Source organism: Dermacentor silvarum, chromosome 9 (genome assembly GCF_013339745.2).
Source record: "Dermacentor silvarum isolate Dsil-2018 chromosome 9, BIME_Dsil_1.4, whole genome shotgun sequence".
NCBI lineage: Eukaryota > Metazoa > Arthropoda > Arachnida > Ixodida > Ixodidae > Dermacentor > Dermacentor silvarum.
In genome coordinates this window covers 8259245-8265244 of record NC_051162.1, presented here as the reverse complement: position 1 = coordinate 8265244, position 6000 = coordinate 8259245, and the positions used below count along the sequence as shown (strand labels likewise).

The following is a 6000-nucleotide window of genomic DNA, read 5'->3' as shown; positions in this document are numbered from 1 at the left end:
CGTCCGAAGAAATCCTGAGAAACTGGAACAGCGAAGAAGAAAGAGCCTTCGACCCAGACAGTCCTGAGGAACTGGGAACAGCGGAGCGATGGACCAGATGGCGTGGTGCTGCATCCGTGAGTGAGTGCGTGGTTTTTTCCTTTTGATTCGCCAGACTGCAAATTTTGCACGTTTATTTTGATTGTTCTGGGAATCGGGAATTTGTAGCATATTTTGTGTTTGCACAAATTATTTAAGGAAACAGTTCTAACCACTAGTCGGGGCAGCCGCCATGGATCTTAGAAGGTTGACGAAGTCAGAGTTGTTTATGTGCGACGAGTTGGGAGTTGAGGCGGATTAAAAGATGAAAAAATAAAAAAGGCAGCTATCCATAGGGAAATTCAAGATAGTGGCAATGATGATGAAAGCATTAAGATCGCTTGGGAGGTGCTACAAGAAACGCGGGAGCGGGAGCGTCAAGAACTAGAGAAGGAACGTGAGCGTGAGCGTGAAGAACGTGAACGCCAAGAACGTGAGAAGGAACGTGAGCGTGAGCGAGAACGGGAAAAGCACGAGAAATAGATGGCAGTGCTACAAGTAGAACTTTAGAAATCGCTTCCAGCGGCGGGAAGTGAAGGGGACAACAGCAGCAGATCCAGCGAGGTCGAGCCATGTCGGATGGACCAGTGGATGAAACCGTACAAGGTTGGAGAGGACATTGCCTTATTCTTGGTTCATTTCGAGAGAACTTGTGAGAGGTGTAATGACGCTCAGGGCACCTGGTCACAGCGGTTAGTGACTTTGTTGCCTTGTGAGGCAGTGAACGTAGTCGCTAGACTAACGGCGAATGACGCGGAGGACTACGATAAAGTAAAGGCAGCGCTGTTCAGGAGGCACTGAATTTCCCTGGAAACATTTAGGCAGCGATTCAGAGAAGCGAGCAAAAAGAGCGACGAGGGCTACTCAGAGTTTGCATACGGTTTGAAAACAAACCTCGTTGAGTGGCTTAAGGGTGCCGAAGTATACGAAAGTAGAGACAAAATTATAGAGTATACTTGTCTCGAACAATTCTACCGCAGCATTACACATTCAGTGAGGTTTTGGGTGCAGGATAGAGATGCAGTAGATACGGTAGATAAGGCGGCTCGGCTAGCTGATAAGTACGTGATGCGACGACAACTCACTACCGACGACGAGCGTTCAAATGGAAGGGATAATTCGAGAAGGTATATCCACCCAAAAAAACAGACACAGGTAAAAGCTACCGAGAGGGCCGAGTCGATGAAAAAACTCAGGAAGTCAACAACGATAAAGGAGCTAGCAACCCTCCGGAGGAGGGGACAAAGAAGTTGGATACGCGAGAGTTCGAGAAGAGGCGACCGGTCCGATGTTATCAGTGCCAGGGCCTAGGTCACTATGCCTCGGATTGCAAAAAAAAAAGCCGGTAATGCTGTCCTACGTGGGCGGAAGCGACGAAAGCTTGGAGCTTCTCCGTCCATACGTCCAGGAGCTACGGATTAGCGGAAAAACCTGTAAGGTATTAAGGGACAGTGGAGCAACTATGGACCTAGTTCACCCTTCTTTTGTAACCGCCGAGGACTATACAGGGAAGTTAACTTGGATTGAGTCAGTGCTAGAGGAACACAGCGTGTGTCTGCCAATAGCACGAGTGACAATTTCCGGTCCTTTTGGAGAACTAGAGACAGAGGCAGGCATTTCGAAGGCGCTACCAATGGACTACCCGTATCTCTTTTCAAACCATTCGGAGCATTTGTTACGGGAGCGCGGTCAGGAGTTCGGAGAAGGAAGGGTGCAGGCATTAACCCGTTCGTGAGCACGCCAAATCGCCGCTCAGCTGACCGAGGACCCCAGCGCAGCGGTGGCGGAACGCGAGGAAGCGCATTCCCTAGAACCTCGGACAACGGAGGAAAAAGAAAACAGTGTGACAGCAGAGGCGCCACTTAAAATGATCCCCGTAGAAAACTCGCGTAGCGAAGTAAAGTCGTCAGTGGAAATACCAGAAAGGGAGAGCGGCTCTGTGCTATCACCTGCCTCTGGGGGCTTTCACAGGCTTCTCCAGGTGGACAGGGAGTAGCTCAGCGCGGAGCAACAGAGGGACCAGACTCTCACACGTTTACACTACAACGCGAAAGAGGCCATAGCGAGGCGCAATGTTACCATCCACGAGAAGGGAGGACTGCTGTATAGACACTACCGAGATCGTAGGGGCCGTATCCTCGATCAGTTAATCGTTCCGGAGAGGAATCGGGCGGATCTCCTCACTTTGTGTCATAGAAATGGCTGGTCGGGCCGTCTAGGAATCAAGAAAACAAAGGAGAGGCTCTTGTTGGAATATTACTGACCAGGATGCTTTAGGGAGATGGAAAATTATGTAAGGTCCTGTGACGCGTGTCAGCGAGTTGGGAAGCCGGGAGATAAACGCAAGGCACCTTTAAAGTTCGTTCCCTTAATCACGGAGCCATTCCGTCGGCTGGTGATCGACAGAGTCGGGCCGTTGCCGCTGAGTCGATCAGGGTGCAAGTACCTTTTGACCATGCTCTTTCCCACGACAAAGTTCCCTGAGGCGATTACTTTGAAGGAACTGAGCTCCACCGAGATAGTTGACGCTTTATTGTCCACGATTGCGCGCATCGGTTTTCCTGCAGAGATTCAGGCTGACCAGGGGACGGTGTTTACAAGTGCTTTAATCACGACATTCTTAGAAAGGTGTGGCGTGCGTTTGATACACAGCTCCGTGTATCACCCACAATCAAACCCTGTTGTGAAGATACACTCAGTACTTAAGAGAGTGTTACGTGCATTGTGGCATGAACACAAAACAGACTGGGAGGACTGCTTACCCGCAACACTGTTCGCGTTGAGAACGGTCCCACACAAGGCAACGGTGTTCACTCCTTCCGAGCTTGTGTACGGTAGGGCGATCCGATCCCCCCTCAGGATGTTAAGAGAAATGTGGGAAGGAACAGGTTAAAGCCAGACGGTGGTGAGTTACGTTTTAATATTGCTGGATCGCTTAAGTGTGACGCGAGAACTGGTGGAAAAAAACCTAAAAGAGGCCCAGGAAACCGCGAAGGCGTACTATGAGAGAAATGCGCGTAGGCGAACATTTAAGGTAGGCGAGAATGTCATGATCGTAAGGCCTTCACGAAAAAACAAACTTCAGGTAAAGTGGGACGGACCTGTAAAGGTTACCCAGAAGATATCGGAGACTAACTACACCCTAGAGGTTCCCGGAAAAAGGAATAAAGAAATCATTTACCACTCTAATTTAATGAAACCTTATTGTGGCAGGGAAGAGGTGGTGAACATGGTGGTAAACGCGTCTGAAGAAGTAGCGGTCGAACTTCCGGTTTTAGCGACAGTGACAGGTGCGGAACGCTCCATGGAGGACAACCTGAATCTGTCTGTAAACCGACTGGCTCTCGAGGCCGCTCAAGTAAGCGACCTCCGGAAAATCTTTGAGGAATTTCGCCAATGCTTCAATAGCCAGCCGGTGAGAACAACGCTCATTACTCATGAGATTGAGTTGACATCAGACCAGCCCGTCCAATCCAAACCGTACCGTGTCTCACCTCGACAGCCAGAAATAATGGAAGTAGAGATCAAACGAATGCTTGAGCTTGGAATCATTGAGCCAGCGGACAGTGATTACACTTCCCCTGTGATTCTCGTAGAAGCGAGCGGGAAAGAGCCGCGTCCATCTGTGGACTATAGGAAATTGAATGCGATTACAAGGGACCAACTTTACCCTATAGCTAACATAGAAGAACGAGTCGAACGGGTGAGCGGAGCCCACTATATTTCAACAATCGACTTAGTTAGGGGGTACTGACAGATGCCCATGTCAGAAAGCTCAAGTCGCTACGCAGCGCTCACTTCCCCGCTTGGCACATTTCGACCATTAATGTTAAGTTTCGGGCTGAAAAACGCACCGTTTACCTTTTCCAAGCTGATGGATATCGTTTTGAAAGACCTACAGGATTACGCCATCCCCTACTTAGATGATGTGGCTATCTTTTCTGACAGCTGGAACGAACACATCGAGCACTTAAGGAAAGTGCTGGCACGTCTACGAGACGCGGGTCTCACGGTAAAGGCCAAAAAGTGCAACTTCGGGTGTTCGCAAGTTACCTACCTAGGGCATGTCGTAGGACGGGGAACGCGGTGGCACTCCGAACTAAAGATAGGGCCTATAAATAACTTTCCTGAACCACGAACTAAGACGGATGTCAGGGCCTTTCTGGGGCTCGTGGGATATTACCAGCGGTACATTCCAAATTTCTCCCAGATAGCAAGCCCCTTGACAGACACCCTCCGAAAGGGAGAGCCCGAAAAAGCTCGATGGAATGAGGCCAAAGAAAGCGCATTTCAGCACTTGAAAGGAATTCTGAGCTCAGCACCAATGCTTCGGACCCCCGATTATTCTAAAGAATTTGTCGTGCAGTGCGACGCTAGTGACAGAGGGTTGGGAGTCGTCCTCAGCCAGGTGGGCGAAGACGCGGAGGACCATCCGGTACTGTATGCTAGCCGAAAATTAACGTGCAGAGAGGAGGCGTACAGCGCTTCCGAAAAAGAATGCGCCTGCTTAGTTTGGGCGGTCCAGAAATTATCTTGCTACCTGTACGGGGCGAAATTCACTTTCGAGACCTACCACTGTCCTCTGACCTTGCTCAGACACATGTTCCCTAACGGACGCTTCCTCAGATGGAGTCTAATTCTTAAGGAATATAACTTCACTGTCCGTTACAAAAGGGGCAAGTTAAATGGGAACGCGGATGGTTTGAGCCGGTTGTTTCGGTAAACCGACGTATCACCTTCCTTCCCTTGACTAACGAGGCAGGATGTGTTATTATGGGTTGAAAGTCATCCTTGTAGTTTCAACACTTTGCTTGTGTATAGTTATAAAAGCTGTTTTCATTATTGTTTAATTTTCTCCCGTTTCTTTTGCAACGACAATATCACTCTGGCCTTGTCGGCATTCGGGGGGGGGGATATGGAAAGCTGTTTAGAAAGGTGGTTGGAACACTTTGTCAAAATTGGGGAAAAAAAGAAACGCAGGGTTGATTTTGACATTGTAATAGCCTGGCGAGTCAGGGGTGAAGAGCCTGCGCTTGCACGTGGTGCAGCGCTATGTTGTTTCGTTTATCTCGAGTACCCGGGATCCTGAGATTCCTCACACGAGGCTCGTCACCAGTACACTACATGTTCCCTCAGCGTTCCTCATGGCCAGTGAATTGAGTTCACCAGCCATTCTGAATTTCAGGGGTGAGGAGGAGCTGTTGCATACGGACCCTTTACCGGAATCACTCAAGTTTCCCCACCACCTCAAAAGGTCGTCGCATTCCAAATATGGTGCGCCGAGGCGCATCAACCACGCTACACGACCCGTCAGACAGGTTGGCGACACCCCCCTCATGCGCCTCATGTCAAGCTATTGCCTCTTATCCTGCTTGACTCTTCCCGAAAGTGCAACGGGAGACGGGCACGGTTCCAGGTAGGAGGCCTTGGTCGAGAGTAAAGTGGTTTTTCAGCACTGGAGGGTCGTTCCGAGAACATCCCGTCTCCTTCAGCTGAGCGCTTCCAGGCGAGGAGGCAATGCCGGAGGCAAATCAACCATCGGACGATGGAGCCCTCGGAGCGTCCCCATTGGCCGAATAAGACGGCACTTGCGCGGGCTAATACCAGGGGAGGAAAATGACGACACCTGAGCTGGCTCGACGATTGGCCGAAAATGACGGGACCCCGAGGAACCTCAATGGACCCCAAGAAATTCTGAGAGACTCCGAGAGACCAAAGGGGTTAAACGAGCGACATCTCGAGGAGAGGGACATTCCTCTTCTTGCCACGGGCCGCAGCGTCCGATTTGCTGCGGCCCGTCGATCACTGTATGACTGTTCATTACTCAAATCAAATCAAATCAAATCAAAATTTATTCCAACATACAGCAGATGTTGAGGACCATGGACAAAAAGCCAGCAAGGCTTGACGTGGTCCATGGCC

The 6000-nt window shown here is 50.1% G+C and overlaps 1 pseudogene; it reads left to right on the top strand.

Moving 5' to 3' along the window:
• The first annotated feature begins 885 nt into the window (after positions 1 to 885).
• The window catches only part of LOC125940295 (uncharacterized), a 33999-nt pseudogene continuing 28884 nt past the window's right edge, over positions 886 to 6000 (top strand).